The sequence below is a fragment of the Phoca vitulina genome, unplaced genomic scaffold (genome assembly GCF_004348235.1).
Source record: "Phoca vitulina isolate PV1807 unplaced genomic scaffold, GSC_HSeal_1.0 scaffold1, whole genome shotgun sequence".
NCBI lineage: Eukaryota > Metazoa > Chordata > Mammalia > Carnivora > Phocidae > Phoca > Phoca vitulina.
In genome coordinates, this window is record NW_022589704.1 from 17,057,028 (window position 1) to 17,079,405 (window position 22,378).

Below are 22,378 nucleotides of genomic sequence, written 5' to 3' on the forward strand. Positions count from 1 at the left end.
TTTCCTTTCCTTTCCTTTCCTTTCCTTTCCTTTCCTTTCCTTTCCTTTCCTTTCCTTTCCTTTCCCTTCCTTTTCTTTTTCTTTTCTTTTTTTTTGTTTTTGTTTTTATAATTTCTTTCTCTATCTTCTCTCCCTTCTAGCTATCTAAAGAAAATAAGGAGAGATAGGATTTCTTCAACAGAGGAAATCATTGGATCCCTCTCCAAACTCACACCTGTTGCAGTGGTAGGTCTTGTAGGAAACAAAACAAAAACCTCAAAACCTCCCTCTTTTTCTTGTCCCAGACTAGGTAGGAATGCACTTACTCATTTTGTGGCTATAGGCATTATTATTCTCCTCAGGCCATGATTTCCAGACAAGGAGAGAATTCATATCACAAGTATATTGGAGGTCTTCATGATCTCCAGGCACTTAGTAGGTCACAGGGGAAGGTATAGAGAGCTGCCCCTTTTCTTTCTTTTGGGTTATACATATAAACCTCAAATGTTTGCCCTCCACCATTTATTGTACACTGACTTCTGCTCAATAGCAGAACTGGTTTCCAAGTTAGTGTATATAAATATCACCTGAGTAGTTTATGAAAAATTCCCTGGCCTCTCTCTAGGAGATTCCATTTGTAGGTTTGAAGTGAGTCCTAGTAATCAACAATTTAACCAGCACCACCCTTTTTCCCAGAGAGGCTCTGAGACAGGTGATCTGAAAATAGCTCATTCGGAAAATTCTAGGTTAGAGAATTGGGTTTATTGTTTTACATATAAATTATTTTCATTATGCTTTATCATAAAGCTTGACTTGTTCCCAGAGGAAATATATAGACATGAAGTGAACAACATGTGTTCTCAACTGCTTTAATTAAAAGAGTGGCATGCAAATTTCAGTGCTATTAACAAAAACAAAATGGATTTGATTTTCTGGATAATTGAATATGTTAAAACTTCAGTGCTTTTTTTCTATGGCTTAACTCTATAACCTCTGCATCATTTTCATTTTATAGGTACTGAAATGTATTGTAAATTCCCTCACAACAAAAAGAATGACTTAATGTTTTAGTAGGGTTTTTTTTTTTTTAATTCTAGCACCAAGCATAAAAACTGGCATAAATAGGTGCAAAATTAAAATGTTATATATTACTCTAAATTGACATCAATCTTTTCCATAAAGGAAAGCATTCATTTTATGATGGTAGATAGCTCTATATGACAGAAACATTTCTAAGCATGCCATATTTCAGGGAATGAACACCTTCCCCCAAATACAAATGAAACATATGAAGGAGAAATCAAATACCAAAGGTAGGTCACCTTGTTTTTGCAGTTATTATAGTAGTTTACAAACAGGCACTTCTGCTCCTGTTCCAAGAAATATGACTAAGATATCTGTCTGGATGATACCACTAAATGGGAGTACCAGTAGTCTCTATTATGCACACCTCGATTTCCTATCATCTGTTTCCTACTTATTCTTTCATGAAACATGCATTATGGATCTATTGTACGATGATTACAGAAAAGATAAAAAGATGAAAAACAGCCTCAAAATGAATTCTCCCCCTAAAGCTGTTATGATATAAATAAAAGTAGTCATAATGCAAAACAATAAGTGTAGTGGTCAGTTTTCAAGATGGCCCCCAGTAATCTTCACCTCCTGGTTTTTACACCTTTCCATAGCCCTCTTGCATGCCAAACTGTGGCTCTCTGTGTTACCAATAAGACACAGAGGAAGTAAGTACATGACTTCTGAGGCTTACTCATAGAGGACAGTGCAGGTTCCACCTTGCTCTTTCTTGGACCACTTGCTCTGGAGGAAGCCAGTTACATGTTGTGAAGACACGTAAGCAGCCCTATGGAAGGGTCATGTAGAGAGAAACTTAGGCCTTCTGCCAACAGCCAGCGTGGACTTACCAGTCATATGAGGGAGCCAGGGTAGAAACCAATCTTCCAAATCTAGTAAAGCTTACTTCTTGACTACAACTCCATGATAGACCCTGGGACAGAAACACTTTAAACAATTCCTGAATTCCTGATCCATAGAAACTGTGAGATAACATAATATAAATAAATAAATAAATAAAAGATAATAAATGTTGTTGCCATTTTAACTTTGCAATAAGTTTGTAGCAAAAGATACCCAAATAATAAGTAAAAACTCCTCTAAGAAAAATCCGAAGTATTACGGACGTTATGAGAAAATGTATCATGGACGAGAGAGCATATCAGTCAAACCTTGAAAAATGATAGAATTTAGAAGCACAGAGATGAGAAAGAAGGTTATTCCAGGTAGAGGAACTGGCTATTCAAAGCCAGAGAGTGATGTGCAAAGAGTATTAGGCAAACATCAAGTAGTCTTGTTTGATTGCAACATAAGTCCCTCCATTTATTTCAAAGTTTTGGGTTTTGTGGGGTTGAGTCTATACATAGGGATATCTTTTACTTGGAGTCAAGAGAGTGTTGAACATGTGAGGCTGAGCATAAAACTGAGCACAGTAAGCTTGGCAAGTCAGAGAATGTAGATCCAAATAGGTCACCAAAGCAAGAGACAAGCCAAGACATGGGAGAACCCAAGGACAAGGAAATAATGAATGCAAAAGTGGCTTCTATTCAGAATACAGAGGCTATTGTTTATGGAGTTTCTCCATGAGCCTGCATGTGACTCGACATATATGCAAACTAGTCCCATTGAAAGAATTGAGGGAGATTCTGACGACAGATTCAAAGATCACAAATAAAAACCAAATCCAACAGTGTATATAAAACAAGTAGGCTTTATTAAAAGAATATGAGGGTAGTCTAACAATGGAAAATCTGCAAATGGACTTCACTATAATACTGGATAGAAGAACAAAGTATAATTATGTTAATTGCTGCAGATAAAAAAGTCTCTTGATAAAATTCAACATGCATTTATGTTAAGAACTCTCAGAAAACCAGGAATAGAAAGAAACGTCCTTAACCTGAAAAAGAGTAGCTATTATACAAACCCTAAAAAACATAATTTTTGTGGAATATTAGAATTATTTATGGAATAAGACATCAGCTAGGGCAATGTTTGCCATGTCAACAGAAAAACTCCCAAACATCAGAAGTTTAACATAATAAAAGCTTATTCCTCATTTATATCACAGATCAATGAAGCTGTCCCTGGTTAAGTGGATCCCCACATGGCCATTAAGAGCTTTTACCATGTTAAGGCTCCTGCCATCCTGAGACTTTGCTATCCTTTAGGTCTCTGGAGTTTTCTCCTGCAGAAGTAGAAACAGAATGGAGGATCATATGTGGGAAGTCCATATGGAAGTTCCTGGAAGTGACATATGCCCTCAGCACTTTTGCTTACAGGCCACATTGCCACCCAAACAACAAGAGGTTGGAAAATATACACTCTCTGGGAGAAAACCTCAGGAAGACGAGAAAGTAGGTTTTCTCTGTATCTAGCAGTTGCTGACAGAATCTTCCTTTTGCAGTTACCAAAAATCTATTCCACTGTTCATACACAGAAAATATACTATCTTGTCCTCTCTGGTGAGAAATTCAGTTCAAAGTCAGGCTTCAAGGAGGTATGCATTCCTCTGCGTTAGGTCTGGATGGGGCTCTTTGTCATTCAGTGAACTATGAATTAAAAAGGCAATTCATATGCTCCCTTCCACCATGACCTCTACTGTCACCATGGAGGAACATGGATAGAACAACTGCAATAAACACATCCATTCAGAAAGGAAAACTGGGGGTGGGGTTACATACTCATCACTTGTTCAAAACAATGATCATATCCTGCTGGGCAGGTATTATGAGGTCCCTCTACCCTACAGCAGAGGAGTTCCTTGGTTAGATCCCAATTCTGCTCTTTGGGAGGAGCCATCTTGTCCTTGGCACTATTAGAAATTCCTTTTTGCCCATCATCCTCTATACTGTATCTGAAACAGTTAAGAAGTTTATAATCCTTAGGGACTATATAGAAACTGGATCCTGCTTTCTGCTTATGCAATTCAGGGGACTTGAGGTTTATGTTAAACTTCAAATAGTCAAAGGCATTTTTAGGCCAGTCTTGCAGTATCTTTCAATTTGGTTATCTCAAAAAATTAGTAGAAGAAAAAATATGGTAGTGTCTTACAAAGCTAAATTTGTGCTCACCATAAGACCTAGCAATTGTACTCTTGAGGATTTATCTTAGAGGAATGAAAACTTATGTTCACTCAAAACCCTGTTTACAAATGTTCATAACAGATTTATTCATATTAGCTGAAAACTGGAAATGATCCAGATGTCCTTCAACAGGTGAATGATTAAACAACTATGTGGGATCCTCATGCCTTGGAATACTACTCAACAATCAAAAAGAACAAACTATTGATATATGCACAGCAAAGATGGATCTTCTATTAGTCTCCTATTACTTCTGTAACAAATCACCACAAACTTAGTGGCTTAAAACAATAAAAAAATTATTCTTTTACAGTTCTGGCAATCTGAATTCCAAAATTCAGGTATCAGCTAGGCCACAGTCCTTCCAGAGGCTTCAGGGAAGGGGGTGGGGGGGTTCTGTTCCCTGGCCTTTTTCAGCTTCTCAAGACTGCTCGCATCAATTGGCTTACAACCCCTCCCTTGTATCACTCCAACCCCTAGCTTCCATTGCCACATCTCCAACTTCTGTGCCTCCCTCTTTTAAGGACCCTTGTGATTACTCAGGCCCACTTGGATTATCCAGGATAATCTTCCCATCTAAAGATCCTTAATCACATCAGCAAAATCCCTTCTGCTTCGTGAGATATCTTATTGATAGGTTCAAGGGATTAGGACATGGACACCTTTCAAGGTACAGAGAACATTATTCTGTCTACCACAGATCTCAAAGGAATTAGGCTGAAAAAAACCCATGCACAAAGGTTACATACTTTATATAGCAAAATACTGTATAAGCAATGAAGACTAAACTCAAGAATATAGCTCAAATAAACTAAATGGATTCCAGAGTTAGACAAATCAACCACTTTGTCAAAGGTAACACAAGCACAGAATTGCAGGCTCACTGTGTGCTTTCTGCAGTCAGGTCCATTCCTAAGAGGAAGGACAGAGAACCTGAGATCGACAACCCCAGATTTTTTTTAAAAAAGATTTTATTTATTTGAGAGAGAGAGAGAATGAGAGAGAGAGAGAGCACATGAGAGGGGGGAGGGTCAGAGGGAGAAGCAGACTCCCTGCTGAGCAGAGGAGCCTGATACGGGACTTGATCCTGGGACTCCAGGATCATGACCTGAGCCGAAGGCAGTTGCTTAACCAACTGAGGCGCCCAGGTGCCCGCGACATTCCCAGATTTTCTAACCTGCTAGTCACTCCATCCCTCCAAGTGTGTTTTGCCAATCAAGTACCCCTTGCATGAAAAGAACAAAAGATATAGGGAGGAATTGTTCTTCCTAACATCTGTAGTATTTATTTTAAAAAATCGGAAGAAGATGGTAAGACTGTAAGAAGTACATCATGGAGAGCCTCAATGACAATGCCTAGATTTTGGACTTCTGAGGATGGGAAATGGAGAGCAATGTGGACTCTGATCAGGTGAGGGACCAGTTCAGAACTCCAACAGGTGATACTGCGATGAGTATAGAGAAGGATAGGGGAGGGAGGAAGTGAGCAAGATGATGATCATTCTTCAGCCCAAACTAGGTCAGTGACCACAGAGAGGGAGAGAGCATGGAAGCTTAGGAGTATATTCTGACGAAATTGTTATGGAATGTTAACTTTGTGCATTTTGATTTAAGTAGCCCCTAGCAGAGTACTCAAAAAGTTGTGTTAGGTGAGGAGGAGAGAATCATTAAAAATGAAGTTAAGATTTTAATGATTTAGGGAATATTGGGGCCATTAATCTGAAGAAATTAGGAGATGTGTTAGTGAATAAGAGAACTGACAGGGTTTTCGACAGTCCTCGTCAGCCTGTCTTCATCTAGCCACATCTTCTGAAATGGATCTGTTCCCAAACAGGGGAAAATTCCCCCAAGTATGTGCATAGCTGAGTGTTGGCTCATGCCAGGGTTACTCACAATATCACAAAAGCACAATTTTATATATTTTTTAAATATTTTAGTTCCAGACATACTTTACATGTAGATAGAGGAAGTATTCATGTATTATTTTAAGGGCAATAAAACCCCTCATATCCCCTGAATATCTCCTCTTATAATACCTGGTGTTTAAGATTTTCAGTAAAATTTTATATTTTTCTTTCATATACATCTTTTATATTTTTTAGAGTTAATTTTATTCTCAAGTCTTGTAATAGTTTCTCTTTAGATGATAAATACAATCATTGTATTCATTATAAATGATAATCACTTATTGTCAGTCTTTAGAAAAGCCTTGGTTTTTGTATTTTATGTTAAACAGTACTCTGCTCTGTTGCTCTAAGAGTGTAGCTGGTCAGAGTAAGTTAAGTAGGGCAGGATGTGAACAGAGGCTGGATAGGCAGAGAGGAGCTCTGAGGGAAGGAACTTGTGTTATTTCACTTTCTTAACTTTCATTATCCTTTTCTCATAATCTATTAGTAATCAGCAAACATTAAAATATTACCATAGATATACCTGAATATGTGAAAGACAGAAAAGGTCTTTTATGACTGTGGGTTTCTGAAAACAAGAATCGATACTCTGAGGTATAACCCTTGAGACCTGTGCTGATATGTGTAGTCCCTGATACCCTACATAGGCAGCATAATGTGAGGGTTCTCTGGTCTCAGTTATCTTTGGAGTTATTTGCCTTTTTCTCCCAGGGAGTGATCATTTTGTGGAAATGTATGTATGTATCTTTTTCTCCCCAACTGGACTGTGGAGAAACAGTTTCTAATCTCATTGTCTTCACTATCACCACCACCACCATTTTCATGATCACCATCATCACCATTATTGTCATGATCACCATCATACTAATACCATCATCATACCATCATCACCATCACCATCATTAACACCACCATCACCACCATCATTATCACCACCATCATCACCACCATTATCACCATCATCACCATCACCACCATCATCATCATACCATCATCACCATCATCATTATTATGGCAGCACCAGCAGCAGGAACAAATAAGGCTCTGTGTGTATTGCTTTCACAGAGTATCTCATTTAATTCTCACTAGGAGCCTTTGTTCCATGGGTTGTTATCATCTCCACTTTACAGATAACAATCTGAAATTTTAAGTATTTGCTCAATATCTTACAGAAGGGTTGGAGCTGGAATTTGAAAACTGTCAGTCTGAATTCAGTGCCCTTGTGCTGAAACACTGATTATATAGCCTCAAAAGAAGTAGAAGTAGTTTATTACTTAAGTGATAAAACCATCTAAATGTTTCTAATATCATGCAGAGCATTTAGTAGACACTCAATGCATGTTAGTTTTCTCCCTGTTTCCCTCTCTCTCTCTGTCTGTCTCTCTCTCTCTCAAGAAGGAAAACAATTACTATTAAAATGAACAAAAACTTGCCACAGTCCCATATTTCAGAGATATGTGAAATTCAAAGGCAGGTGCTCAGAGATAGAAAAAGCTTTTCACGTATAATTTAGATACGCAAAATAAGTACAGAGTCTGATCTGTGATGGGGATTCAGAATTAAATTTGTCTGCATTGTAAAGTGATGGATTTTGGAATTTAGGAGCTCTGGATAGCAATCAATGGGGTGTGGGGTGAGGACCCTGGCCGGCTATCCCAGAAGAGTTGTGTGTGACATCTCTGAGGCAAAGAGGAGAGGGACATAAAGGAAACAATGACTGGTAAGGGGAGAGGTGAGCAGAGAGAAAACCCAGGTAAGAAAAATGAGCAAGGAACATTTTAGGAGCGTTAATGTCTATTCTTCAAGACTAAGTTGTCTCCAATTATGAAGTATCAGAAAGTGTCCTTGCTGCACGCTCCTACCACTGGTGACACCCAAAACTTTAGTAAAATTAGTCATGGTCAAAGCCGTAGACAGTTCAAGTTTCCCCCAAACATAAAGGAAGATGGATGGCACACCATGTAGGATGAAGGTATTGAAGAAAATGATGCCTCAGAGCTAAGAGTAAAAATTCAGGACCTGGTGACTGTAGAAAATCAGGCTATTCTGTGGACTGCTCTGGAGTAGACACAGATGCCTTCCTTTTCCCATTAACATAAAGTAAAGTGACCTTTTATATCAGAGTGAAAGGGGAATCCAATCCTGTTGTTTCTCTGAAAGGAGACCCCCTAGGAGGCAGCTTGCAGGATTATCCTCATGCTGCCCTTCACATTGCCTAACCAGGGGCCACCACACAGGAAATGCACCATAAATACTTGGCGAATTGACAGGTCTTGGTCTTCAGCAGCCTTGAAGGAGGACGGTGAAAGATTTTGTCAAGATAAGTCCCCTAGGAATCAAGAACCTAACTCCACGCTGTGTCTAAATGTCTGTTTCCTTCATGCAATGGCAGCTTTTTCTTTTCTCTTTTCCCTTTATCCTGTAGGGCAGCCCATAAGGGGAGCTTATGGAGGCCGAGGGGACGAGAACCATGAATAACAGTAAGACCCTTGATCCTTCTCAGCAAAGGCGAGCGTGCTGGGGCATTGCCCAGCTCTTTGAGAGGCAAGGGCTGTTATGACCCTGTTCTGTAGAGACAGCAATCACACACTGCCATAATCCCATTAGTTAATGAATACTTTAAGAATTTGCCCATCGTGGGGCGCCTGGGTGGCTCAGTTGGTTAAGCGACTGCCTTCGGCTCAGGTCATGATCCTGGAGTCCCTGGATCGAGTCCCGCATCGGGCTCCCTGCTCGGCAGGGGGTCTGCTTCTCCCTCTGCCCCTCCCCCCTCTCATGTGCTCTCTCTCTCTCATTCTCTCTGTCTCAAATAAATAAATAAAATCTTTAAAAAAAAAAAATAAAAAAAAAAAGAATTTGCCCATCGTAAAAATACACTTAAAATTAGTCAATCAATTATCTCTACTGTTAATGTTTCATCCTGTTTTTAAGCCTAGGTTTTTAACTGAGACCATACAGGAAAGATATGATTAATTCTTGGATTTAAAATCTTCATGTGACTATACAGTTAGGTTGAGAAAGGAAATAACTGTTTCTAATTCTCAATGTGAGGTGAGTGTGTCACTTCTGTCCACCCTTGCCCATGGCAGAACAATGATTATTGTGGTTTTTCTTGCTGAGCCTGGACTCAGCTTCAAAATCCTACTTGACACAGGAAGCCAGGAAAACACTAGCCACCAATCAGTTCCCATCGGTGGAGGTAATTAACCAACATCTATCTAATGAAAGAAGAACTTGATTTAGGATGGGGAAACATGAATGAAAAACTAATTTCTTTCAGTAGCTGACTGTGACTTTAGGTAAATTATTTAACCTCATTTGGCCTGTATTTCTTGTCTTTAAATGGAAAGACTTCAGTGGCATTATGCCATATGAACATTTAACTTGTGCAAATTCAACTGTATATATTTAGCAAATAACAAGAACAACAATAATAATAGTTCTCTTACAAGAAGTTCTCAAATGAATATAATCTACTTTCTCTGGTACTCAACCAAAGAAATAGTGACCTTCTCAATGTAGTAGGAAAATCTGGTTGGACTGACCTCATGAGGAAGATAAAATAAACACAAATCATTTATTTTTTTTTAAGAGTTTATTTACTTATTTGAGAGAGAAAGAGAATGAGCAGTGGGAAGGGGCAGAGAGAGAGAGAAGCAGGCTCCCTGATGAGCAGGAAGCCCAATGTGGGGCTCCATCCCAGGACCCAGAGATCATGACCTGAGCCGAAGGCAGACGCTTAACTGACTGAGCCACCCAGGCATCCCAACACAAATCATTTATACTACATTTTCTAAACCTTTAAAGAGATTTTTGAAGGTCAGTGTTGATCCTCCACAATTTCTGTGTAATGTGCTGATTTAAGGATGACCACCACTCTAGTAAGTAACAGAGCTAACAACTGCTTGTGAAGTTAAGGGAATGAGAGGGGGCAAAAAAACCTTCGAAGTAAGAAAGTATTGCCTAAATACAATGCCACAGTTTGGTGGCGATGGTGGCAGTAATAGGAAAGCTCAGGTGCCCTTTGTGTCCAAGAGAATATCAACGCTTCACTAATGAGAAATCATTATCCACCCTCACCACCTACAAACTGTTGTGTTTGGTTTTCCTTTGAGTTTAAGAAGTGATCTCTCTCCCTGTGGATTTTCTCATATTCTCATACATCCATGTCATCCTAGAGAATCTTTACGACAGAGTCTCCCCTGCATCCAATCAGTTCAGATCCTGCAGCTGTGGTTTAAAAGTGACACTGAGGAAGGGTGGGAAGAGGGGTTAGAGGTGAGTGTGGACTTCTGAAGACATGGCCCGGGTGCTCAAAGATAACCTGGAGGTCCTGGAGATAAATTGTACAAGAGAGAAGACTCAGGTTAACCCCTTAGCACATGCAGTGAGAAGAGAAGAATGGATTAGCTTAGTGGTGCAAAGTCTGGGAGTTGTTTGGTGATTGGCAATGAATGGGGCTGGTAAAATTCAGCCAGAAGCATAGCTCAGGAAAGATGGACACTGAGGATGGAACATCAGCCAGACCACCATATCACCAAAGAAATATTAGGGTCAATTGCCAAGGAGTAGTGAAATCTAGAAAGGAAATTAGAAAGGGAATCTAATATCGACCCAAAGAAGCAATATTTCAAGAAGCAGTGGCACAGGTAAATCAGAAGGCCCAGAACAGTCCCTGGGATAAAATTAAGTGACTCGGATTGTTGTAAAGCCCCATCTCAGAAATTTCAGGAGAGTTACCAGAAAGCTGTGATGGATTGAGAAAGAAGTCCACTCTGGCTGTCAAGTTTTCCCAACTGAACCTAGCCAAAATAGACATTAGTCTAACATGCCAAAAGTTTGGGGGATGGAAATCAGAAAATGGTAACCATTAGTCACTAATTTCTGTTACTGCATATAAAACAAAGATTATTATAACAATCTAATTGTTGGTCACATGGCTTTGGATTCATCAGGCAGACCACAGATCAGGCTCTGGAGGCTTAGAGAACAAAGTTCTCAATAATCAAGGTGGGGTGGACCGTGAGGCCAGTGTGGACCTCACTATCAGTAATCCCATTGTGCTGGTCACAAGGAGGGACTGTGATTTCCAGTTACATCCAAGCTTTCTTATTTATAAAGTGCTGATTTACTGTCATCCAAATGCCTGTCCAAAGGCCAGACAATATTAGGAAGGAGAGAAACCAAGGAATATTAGGCAAAGAAACTTTAAGCACTCAGTCGGAGAAGCATCACATGAGATTTGAATATGAGAGAGCTATCTCCAAGCCCCTGAAACTTGTATCTTTCTTTTTCTTTGAAGATAGCTATTCCTGAATAGAAAGGGTGTGTGTGTGTGTGTGTGTGTGTGTGTGTGTGTGTGTGTAGGGTTTGGTTTGGTTTGGTTTGGTATTGCTATGCTATTGATTTTAAACATGATCTGGGTACTTTCTGTTTTTTTGTTTGTTTGTTCATTTGTTTGTTTGTTTTAATGCTAGGGCTCAAAAAACATTGAAAGGCACAAACTTATTTCCTGCAATTCTTTTTTATTTTCAAGACCTCTTTCAGTTCTGTTTTTTCGTTATCATACTAGAGGATTTCAAGTCTACTTAAGTTACCTCAAAGGAGAGTTAATAACATTTGAATGTTTTACACACACACACACACACACACACACACACTCCCTCTCTCTATCTCCTCTGCTTTTATGATTTCCGATTTCCACCGCAAAGAAATTAAAGAGTTTTGGCAGAAACCCTAACTACCTCTCAGTGGTGATCTATTAAATTTATGCCCAGGCAAAAATGTGTGAAATCATATTTTAGAAATTTAAATTTTATTAGGCCATTTTTAATGTGTATTTTTTTTCCTTTTATCTTTCTGAAATCTAGTCTCTCTTTTCTTTCAATGATTCTTCTAACACCACATTTGAAAATGTTACTCACAGATTTCACAGAATATGTTTTTCCATTTGCATGAATAGGTCTATTGCAAAAGAGATACAGCCTATAGGGAGCACAAAAAGAAGGGAAAAAAAGTCTTCCCTTTGAAGACTAGTTTTAATGTGTCATTTCACGATTCATTAAAAAAAAAAAAAATGTGCATAGAGAGAGCCAATGTTCTCCCTGTCTCATTTTGCCTGTTATCAGAGATTCCCACATGTGTAGAGTGCTGCTTTTAGGGATTCTAAAGACTGAGTTAAACAGGTTTCAATTAAGTAGAAATGTCCCTGAGCTGGAAGTGAACACACAATGAACAGGCAAACAACACAAAGACCATGCAGATTCTGCACGAAAAGCTTGCTCCTACATGTGCCTCCCAGTTCATTGCACTCAACATTTAAAGCTGTAATGATTCATTTTTATTGCTTGAGTGTTACCAGATATGAGGACCATATTCACCACAGTGGTAAAAACCAAACATGAATAACAATGATAAAAGGACTTGGCCATAATTGTCTGTCACCTAAAAATAATACTAGCAAAAGAAGTGCCCTCCTCTAAAATATCCAAAGGAGGCATTAATTTATGTTTTTTAATATTTATTTATTTAAATCGTCTCTACACCCCACATGGGGCTCGAACTCACAACCCCGAGATCAAGTGTTGCATGCTCTGCCGACAGAGCCAGCCAGGCACCCCAATATTTACCACAGTGGTTTTTAAACAATATAAGGAGACTATTTGAAAAAAAGTGTACCTTACTGGGACACAATTCTGGATAAGTGTGACCTTGTTAGAGTTTAGTAATCCACATTTTAACAAGTGCTCCAAGTGATTATTCAGACAATTCTTGAATACCAACTTGAGAAATCCTGCCTAACTTGAATGCTTCATGAGGGACAGTTGTGTTGCTTCCAGGTCTAATTTTCTAGAATACTTTCTTGCTACTAAGACATCAGCATGGTCCAATTACCCCATAAGGCTAGAACTCCATGGAAACTTACCCCACAATAAATGAAAATGAAGGATAAGATATGAAATATCTTTCTGAAGACTATGCCCAGTTTTCTTTTGGTCTACCATCTGATATATTTTAGATCTTGTTCTTTTTTAAGATTTCCAAATTAGCATTTTTTAAAATAAAATATTTCAAAGCACTTTGATTTTAATGGAGTTCTCCAAGATAAGAATTTTTGAAAATGCTCTCAAGTGTTTCTGTCAGAGAACTTGAAAATAACCTCAATTTTACATAAATCTTTTAATTCATTTGTTATTTCTCCACATTCATTAGCAGGTGGTCTCTATGCAAAACTCATGAGAAAGGAAATATTTATGTTAATTTTTCTCTATTCTACTGCACGTAAAGTTTCCATGCTTACATTTCTACTGCATTTTTAAAAAAAAAAAAATTGGGACGCCTGGGTGGCTCAGTTGGTTAAGCGGCTGCCTTCGGCCCAGGTCATCATCCCAGGGTCCTGGGATCGAGTCCCACATCGGGCTCCTTGCTCAGCAGGGAGCCTGCTTCTCCCTCTCTCTCCCTCTGCTTGTGCTCTCTCTGTCAAATAAATAAAATCTTTAAAAAAATAAAAAAATAAAAAAAAATAAAAAAAATTGTATGAAATAAAAACAACTGTAGTAATACTAGGGTGTGGCAGTGGTAACTGATATTTTTCCAGAGCAATTACTACATTCAAGACATGGGGCTAATCACTTTGTATATATTATCTAAAGTATTTATCACAACAATCTCATAAGTAAGATAAAGCTTCATTGTAACTCACAGATGAGGAAAACTGACATTTAGGGAGGTGAACTTGTCCTGATCATAGAGATCATAAATGACACTGCATGGACATGAACTTCAGCCATGTGCTCTAATGCCCATTTTTTAAACCATACGGTGGTCCATCTGCAAGGGCTAAAATAATTGTTGATGAAGTTAAACTCTGTCTCACACTGTATCTATAGACATTAAATCAAACATCTTCAGCTGATAAAATCTGCTAGAAACAGTTCATGATTTTAATTCTACTCCAACATCAATAACTCACGCAATACCCAAAACAGTAGGATAGAAATTGTTGCACTCAGCGACAATTATTGTAAATAATTTTTTTAAATGTTTCTGAGAAAAGTGTTTCATCAGTGGCAATATGGCAAATGTCTCCCTTACTTTTCTTCACATCACTGGCTCAGGTATCTTTTAACGGACATCACTGAATTTGTTACCTTGGGATAGAAAGACAATTTGAGGAAGAGGCAGCAGAGGAGACCACTCATCCTGAGCCCAAAAGAATCCCTTTCCCTTCCTCCATGACTGAACAACATCTCGTCTCATATTGGAGGCAAATCTTAAAATACAAATACCACAGGATCCCCAAATATGGGCACAAGTTCTTGTCAGATCTTAATTTATGTTTCAACGTACAGAAATGGGGAGGAGAACAGGGTTCCATGTGTGGAAGAGAGGAGAATATGACTGGATTGCAGGACAGAAAAATTACATGAAAGAATATAGAAAGAGAAGAATCTTACATAGTTTTCTAGGTAACTAGGACTCCTTTGCTTGACCCCACAGAGCAGCTTCTAACAGTTACCTCCACGAAAATATTCAAGACTTGGATGTTGCTAGCTCTGTCCCTTGGCTTTTTTTGTTTTCACAATATGCATTTAGATATTTTCCTCAGGATGATAGGAATCTTTTTATCACAATATCAATATCTTTGTATAAGATACAACTCAATGAATACATTTGTCAATTAAGGATGAGGACAAGTTGGTCTTTTAGTTCTTTTTTCATCAAATGAGGACTATGTAATGATGTAACACATTTTTCTCTCTGCTCAGGCTCCTAGACTATCAGAATATTTAAAATATCTTATCTCATCTTTCTAGTGCAATTATCTTTCCCTGTCTAACACTTTCAATCACATTTTTTTTTTACTTTAACAGACCTGTGCTAACTATATCTGTTTCCCCAAAATTATTTGGAATCCTTTAGAAATTTGGGTGTACACATGTGTACACATGTACTTGTATGTGTGTATATAATTTTCACATATATGCAATTTTGTGACAAGGCAGGTCTATGTATAAAATAAAATATGTGAGGGAAATGGAAAATACTCAGTCATGTAGATAGATAGGTGTCTAGAAGATAGACATGGAGATATTCTAGATACATTACAATATAATGTGCAAGAAGAGATAGATAGACTGGCATAGAGATAGTAGCACTTTACTAACAGAATTCCTTTGTGTTTCTTCAGTGTATCTAAGAACATGTACTATTTGGTACAATTTAGAATTTATAAATGATTGCCAAATAATTGTTATTTCATATTTGTATTTCAAAATGCAGTGGTGGTGGTAATAATCTGAGGCAAATCTTTTAACTTTGTCCTTAACCATTACTTCCTCATCACCAGCTGTAATATAGGATGATCAGAATTTGTGATGATGGTAATTTGTCTTGATAGGTGATAATTTTATCAGGGTAACAATAAAGAGAAAGCTTGCTCTGTATGTCTGAAGATTTTCCTCTTTTCTCCTTTGTAGCTCGTTTGTAACTTTCCTATTAAGCTGTGGCATTTTATGCCTCAGAGAAGAATGAGTACTGATATTTGGATGGTTTCATTTTCTATCATTTCATATAAATTGAACTCATTTTCACAATCTCTGAAGAATATGCTTTTAATATGTGTGTTATATTTTACTGGTATCCCAGTTCAAGAGAGATGCCTTTGAACCTACAGAATAAATTAAATAAAATAATAAATAAGTAACATAAGAAATAATAACAAAATAAATAATAAAATAAAGCCTTGTTTTTGTGCTTATCTTCATATCACTCCAAAATTTGTAGGTGATGGTGCAGCTAGAAGGATACTTGTTCTAACTGAATTTTACTAACCACAATCTAACTAATTAAGGTTTAATCTTTCCAGTAATATGACATGTGTGGCTCACGGTAGTCTCTCTCTTGGTCTAAAAGACTTCTGCACCCTAAACTCTAGAACCCCGGCTCCATTTTGAGGCCTCTTCCAACCTGTGGCAGACTCCTTGTAAGAAGGGATTTTGCTAAAGCTGCCCACACAGGAATTCCCACATCACTGCCACAGCCCACCCCTTGCTCATGACGTTCACTGAATTTCCTATTGAAATAGGTATTTTTCACTGTTTCATGGGGTCTCTTCTCTCTTACAACCAGTAACGTGATCATTTCTTTACCTACCAATGGTGAGGCCTTTTCTTTTCCCACAGTTGATTCCAGCTGCTTGTTCAAATCTATGAAATTTGTGGAGGCAGAAGGTATGGAGGTAGAGATGGGGGTGGCTGAATAGAGCTCAAAACCCTCCTCTTAACCAGAATTCATGGTATTTCATTCAGTTCTCTAACACTAGAATCCTTTTTTTCTTCTTTTGCTCTTTCACTTTGGGGGATGCATGTCTTTCCTCTATGCCATTACCACAATCCTCATTGTACCCACTCCTACGTCCATATGTTACCATAGTCAGTGGCAGAATTTCCTTGCTGGTAGGAGATAATTTGAGGTACTTCAAAAACAAGTGGCACCATTCTTAAAGGTTTGTGAAATAAGCTAACAGCCAAATGGATTAATACATGTTGCTTCATGCCACAAAATTTCAAGCATAGCTATTCAATAAGTATTAAACAAATGCTGGCCGTGATTAAATCAATCCTTCAAAATGAAAAATTAAATTGTTTTAAAAAATCCAGTCTATTCTTTCAGAAGTCATCATTTTGGAAGAGCCTGTTAGACTGGAATAGGAATGTCATAGGACTTTTTAAAGGGTCTATAAAGAAATACATGCACAAAAACATGTAACAACGTGTAGCCGTAATAAAAGGTATGAAGCTCTACTCTGCTACAACTATGTAAACACAATGTATATGTTTATGTCTCTGTGTCACATGTGAAACAGGTAGGGGAGGACAGTGAGGAAAATTAAAGTTTTGTCCCATAAGCTTTGATATATACTTCTGTACCTTCTATAAAGGAAAGCTTGTTGCTTATACAATTATTTGCAAACATGAGCAGCACGTATAGGAGAAGGAATCTAGGATTTACAATCAGAAGAAATTGGATTCAAATCCTACATCTACCACTTCATACTGCTTTATTCTGTCAGCTACCTTAAATTTTGAGTTTTTGTGAAGGAGACAATAAAAATAAAAATCTTGTGTCACAAGATTATAGTAAAGATCAGAGCAGATGATATGTGAGTAAACCCCTATAAATATTGTGTCTTTATTGTTATTATCATAAACACTTTGTTGTTTTTATCATTAATACTACCTTGATTTCTTCTACCAGATTCTGAAGAGTTAGGTTGTTTCATGAAATCATATATATTATTTATATATATTGGGATATAAAATCTTTTACCATTAAAATCAGTTTCAATGTTAAGGAGTAAATTATCAGCTCCTTAATAATTACAGGGAAAAATATAGGCATATAGGGAAAAAAAGGAAGAAAAGAGGGAATGAGGAAGAGACACAGGAAAAAAGAACTCATATTAACTGATTGACTATATGCCAGGACACTTTTAAATGTGTCCTCAAGAACCTGAAAGGTTATGATGTCATCTCTTTTGACTCTTGTAGGGGAGGAAAAATAATTTTCCCTTTACCCTTTTGTGTTCTTAGCTGAGATCCCTGTAATACAAGGCAGATTAACAAGGGAAAAACATATAAGTTTATTCACATGTGTACCTCACATACACATGGGGATACTCAGGGAAAAATCAGTAGCTCCCCAGGAGGCTTAGAATGTAGAGTGAACTACCATCTTCATAGGGAAAGGAAGTGGAGATGTAGGCCTCTTAGGGAAGAGGGAATGATTTTAGGAAAGATAAATGGACCCTTAGAAGAATAGATAGGAGGCATGATAGTTTGTGACAGTTTGTCTGGGTGTGGTGTCAACTTCTAGCCTCTTCTCCCATGACAAGATGACTCTGGTTGATGAAACTACTGGAGAGGAGATTTATGACAGTTGCATTCATCAGAGGAAGTGCTAAAGACATCCTTCCCTCTCACTGAATATGTTAGTTGTGGAAGAATTTCATTTGGTAGGGGAACATGTGTAATGTCTAGCCCTGTGGATATTGATTGGATATCACTGGTGTGGATAGAGTCATTCCCAGAGAAATTTACCATATTTGGGGAGGGTGTGTTGGTGGGGTAACACTAAACTGAAAAACAAGTCACATTAGCAAACAACCCTACTAACATGAGTTAATGAAAGAAAATTCCAAGACTGTAAGCCCTATGAGGGAGAGACTATGTCTGCATGGCCACCATTATATCCCCAATGCCAGGCATGGGACCAAAGCCATCAGAAGTTCTCATTACCATTTGTTGAATGAATGAATGAATGATGAATGAATGAATGAATGATGAATGAATGAACGAATGAATGAATAAAAGCCCACCCTATGCCAAGACCAACAAAGTAATTTTATCAAGGGTGGAAAGAGATTCCTTCCTCCTCTTCAGGACAATAACTTTCCATGTCTTATTGCAGCTAGAACCACAATAAGGAAAGAAATAACAACATTCAGTAAGCTGGAAAGGCAGTGAGGGGGCAGTAGAAAGATACTAAATGGCTCAAAGTGTAGCAGACAAAGAACCATATGGGAGCAAAGAGGGAAATGATAATGGCTCTCCAAGAATATGTGTCAACCATCAAAGGAACTCTACCATCACAAGAGAGGGACTTGAGGTTTGGGGTCCAGAATTCTAGTTGGTGGGGCCCAGAGCTAATGGCTATTCTTAGTGAGAAGTATTAACACAGTGTCTTGCATCTTTCAGGTCTGTGTGTCTTGGGAAACAAGTACATACATATTTAATTCAGTTAAAAATGACTTCCAATTGGCAGATGTTAGGATATTAGCTTCAGAACAGAGAAGTATTAAAATATTCACTAAATATATCAATATGTTGAACCGTCTGTGGGCTTTAAAATTGTATGGCATATTCTATTATGGAAATATGCATGCGATATGTTAGGTGAGGAAAGCAAAACACAAAACCATATGTACACACTGTGTTTACAACCATGGTAAAATGTACAGTTACAGGATTTTAGAGAGAGAAAGACCATATGATCATTAATAAAGATGTAAATATTTGGCATTTTAAAGCTTGCTGACTATTTTCCCTCTAAATTTTTATCTAGTAGACTTCATTTTAAAGAAACTGGTTGTCCCACCTACTCAGTCATAACACACATCACATGATGTTCCTGGATGGGGTTACACTGTGTGTCATTCCCACAATGACACAGAAAAATCATCATATAGTCTATAATGGCTGTATCATCGAAAATGAATGATTTACCAACAGGCATATGGGCTAAGGAAAAGAGCATTTATAAACTTTAAAATGAATTTCCCTAGACAAGCTTTATTGTTTTGTATTTAGGTTACATTAAGTCAGCTGTCAACTAGACACTGAAGTTCAATTTAACAATATTATTAATTAGGTAGACTATTTCATAATAATAATTTCTTGCATTTCATTCAGAATCAATGAATTTTACATCTTTACCTTGTTAATCATTTTCTTCTTAATAAAAGAACCAAGACTTCCAGTCTGGAAAGAAAATCAAAAAGGTAGAGTAGAAATACAATTAACAGTAGTACTTTGCATAGTTCACTACTTTTCTGTGAACAGATGTTCTGTTAGTTGGCCAGACTACAAGTGCATGAGTCATATGAGGAACATAATTACTGAAAGACTTTATGACAAATAAAATCCTGCTCTTGTCTTGCAAAGACTCCTCCAGAAGCGTCACACATGAATGGTATTCACTTTTTTTTTTTTTTTTTTAATTTCCCTAACTCTTGGTCCCATAGCCCTGAACTCTCCTCTCTTTGTCCACCTCCCAGGAGTGGGGAGAGTGGGGAGAAGAATACTGGAAGTAAAAGGGCTGGGAAATTGGGTCAAATCTAGGTCAATGGAAATTTGTCCTGGAGGCCCCTCTAAGTTCTGTCTAGAAACTTCAAATCTTAACATACTGGGGATAACTGCCCTTTTGATGGATACTTTCTGCTTAAGACTTAGTGGAGAAGACAACATACTAATGTATAGACACCTGTCACTGGTAGATTCAACTTCACCTATGACTGGTCTGACCAGCCACTTTGGACAGGGTGATCAGGATTTGGAACAGAAAGACAAGAAAGGACAGGTCTTTTTTCTTTTCCCTATTCTCATGCATGAAGCTGTGCATCCTAGGGGTGATATAGGGAGAGGTGTCAAAGAAAGAGTGGAGGTAAATAGAAATACCAGTCTATCCCTGCTCAAGAAAATTAGCATCAATTGCTTCCCACATCTCTGTCTTTCGATTAGCTATGGATTGGAGAAATGCAAATCAATCATAGCTTTTCCTGATCACACTCCAGTGTGATCCTAAGACCTCCGTAACTCCTCCCAACCAAAGGAACCTCATCCACCTTGATGTTTAAAACCCTTTCTGTTATTACGGGTATCAGAAAATTCCATGGACTCATTCAAAAGTCATAGCTCTGCACATTTTACTTATCCCAAGCCTCTGGGGGGATTCTTTCCACAGGAATAACTTTATACATTTAATTATTTCATGCTACATGCAGTCCCCAAACTTTTGCCCCATGTTTCATAGTTTGTGCCATTAAATGACTCTGCACTGCTGATGCATTAACCATCTACCAGCAGAGCATTCTTAGCACTACCACCTCTTTTCAAGTATCAATATCACAATCCCCCAGCCTCACTAAAGACTGATTAAATCATGTGATTTCTCACAAGTTTCCAGGCTGGTTTTCTTTACCATAGTATGAGAGGAGAGGTTGGTGAGACTTGCCTGCAGGATCCCAGCTGTTCACAAGCCATACCAAGGGATGGTAGTACCATCAAGAATGGTTGCAATGAGAAAGTCCCACCGTTAGTCCAAAAGGCCAGTGTTGTATCTTATAGGTACACCAGATGCAGTACATTCAGGCCCTGTTAGCAAAGAGGCCTTGGCTAGAAGCTAGGGTCCCTTGGAATTGATAGCAAAATTAAAACCTGGGCAGAAGTCAACATATGCCTGATAACTTAGGCCCAGTGCACAGTGAAACTACCAAAACCATGATCAAAAATCCATATTGGATTTGTTGGAAGATCAAGGAGAAAATACTTTTCAATTTTGACAGATTTCCCCAAAATGGCTTCCAGTGCTTTCCATTCTCCCTCAGACCTTCTTCTACCTACAACCATCACAGCCTCTGTGGCAAAGACTATATTCCTGTCCACTGAGGTTAGGGAATAAGATACCAGGATTCTTATCCAATTTGTCTTACTATCATGCCTTGTTGTCCACAGCACATGGTCCAGCTAAATACATGGGTCATCCTGCCAAGGAACTTACCTGATTGTATGTCCCCTGCCCCGGTATTGGCTCTCTTTTTTACAGATCTGGACTCCAGGTGTTACCTGAACCAGAGGCATCTTAGTGTGGGTCTTCATGTTCCCTATCATCTCCCCCCCAACCCAAGCCTCACGATTCCAAAAGCAAATATGTTCAGGCTGAAAGCAAGTGTGTTCACATAATATAACATTAAACAATTCCTACAAACTCATTTTATTATTACTATTACTATTATTATTATTATTTACTATTCTACTTACAGTTACCTCCAATTTATTGTCAGAAGAGTTGCCCTTACATTCATAATTACTCTTTAAAGTTGTGCTATTTTTCTATGGCTGCTAAAAAAAAACATTTCAATTAAGGTTGGAATGTATTTCCTACTATTTTTTCCCTTTATGTAGCTTACAAGCAATGATAGATTGATAGTGACTGCATCTATTGCTGTGGTATGAAGACTTCAAAGGACATTTCCAAGCTGGAGCAAAGGGTCCCAGGACAGATGAGTGATGTCTACTGTTGGCTCAAGGGGAAATTTTTGGACATACATACCACATAGTTGCCATCTTTATCTTAAATTTTTCACAAGTAATTAATTTTAAATATTTTATTTACTGTTAAGATACAATTATAAGATCAGAGGTAGGCAAACTACAGCCTGAGGGCCAATTCCAGCCACTGCCTATTTTTGTAAATAAAGTTTTATTAGAACACAGTCACATTCATTTGTTTACATGTTGCCTATGGCTGAATTTGTGCTATAACACACACACTGAATAGTGACAGAGATTGTATGGTCCATAAAGCCAAATATATTTGCTATATGGTGCTTTACAGGAAGAAAATTGGGGCCTCCTGCTCCAGATGAAAGCTAAAACCACCTGCTTTATTCCTTCCTTCACAGACCTTATGGCTAAGGCCGCTTAGTCCCCTTGTGCTGGCTCAGCCTCCCTGGTCTTTAGTCAAATGAATTTCATTCAAAAGTTTAGGTGACTCA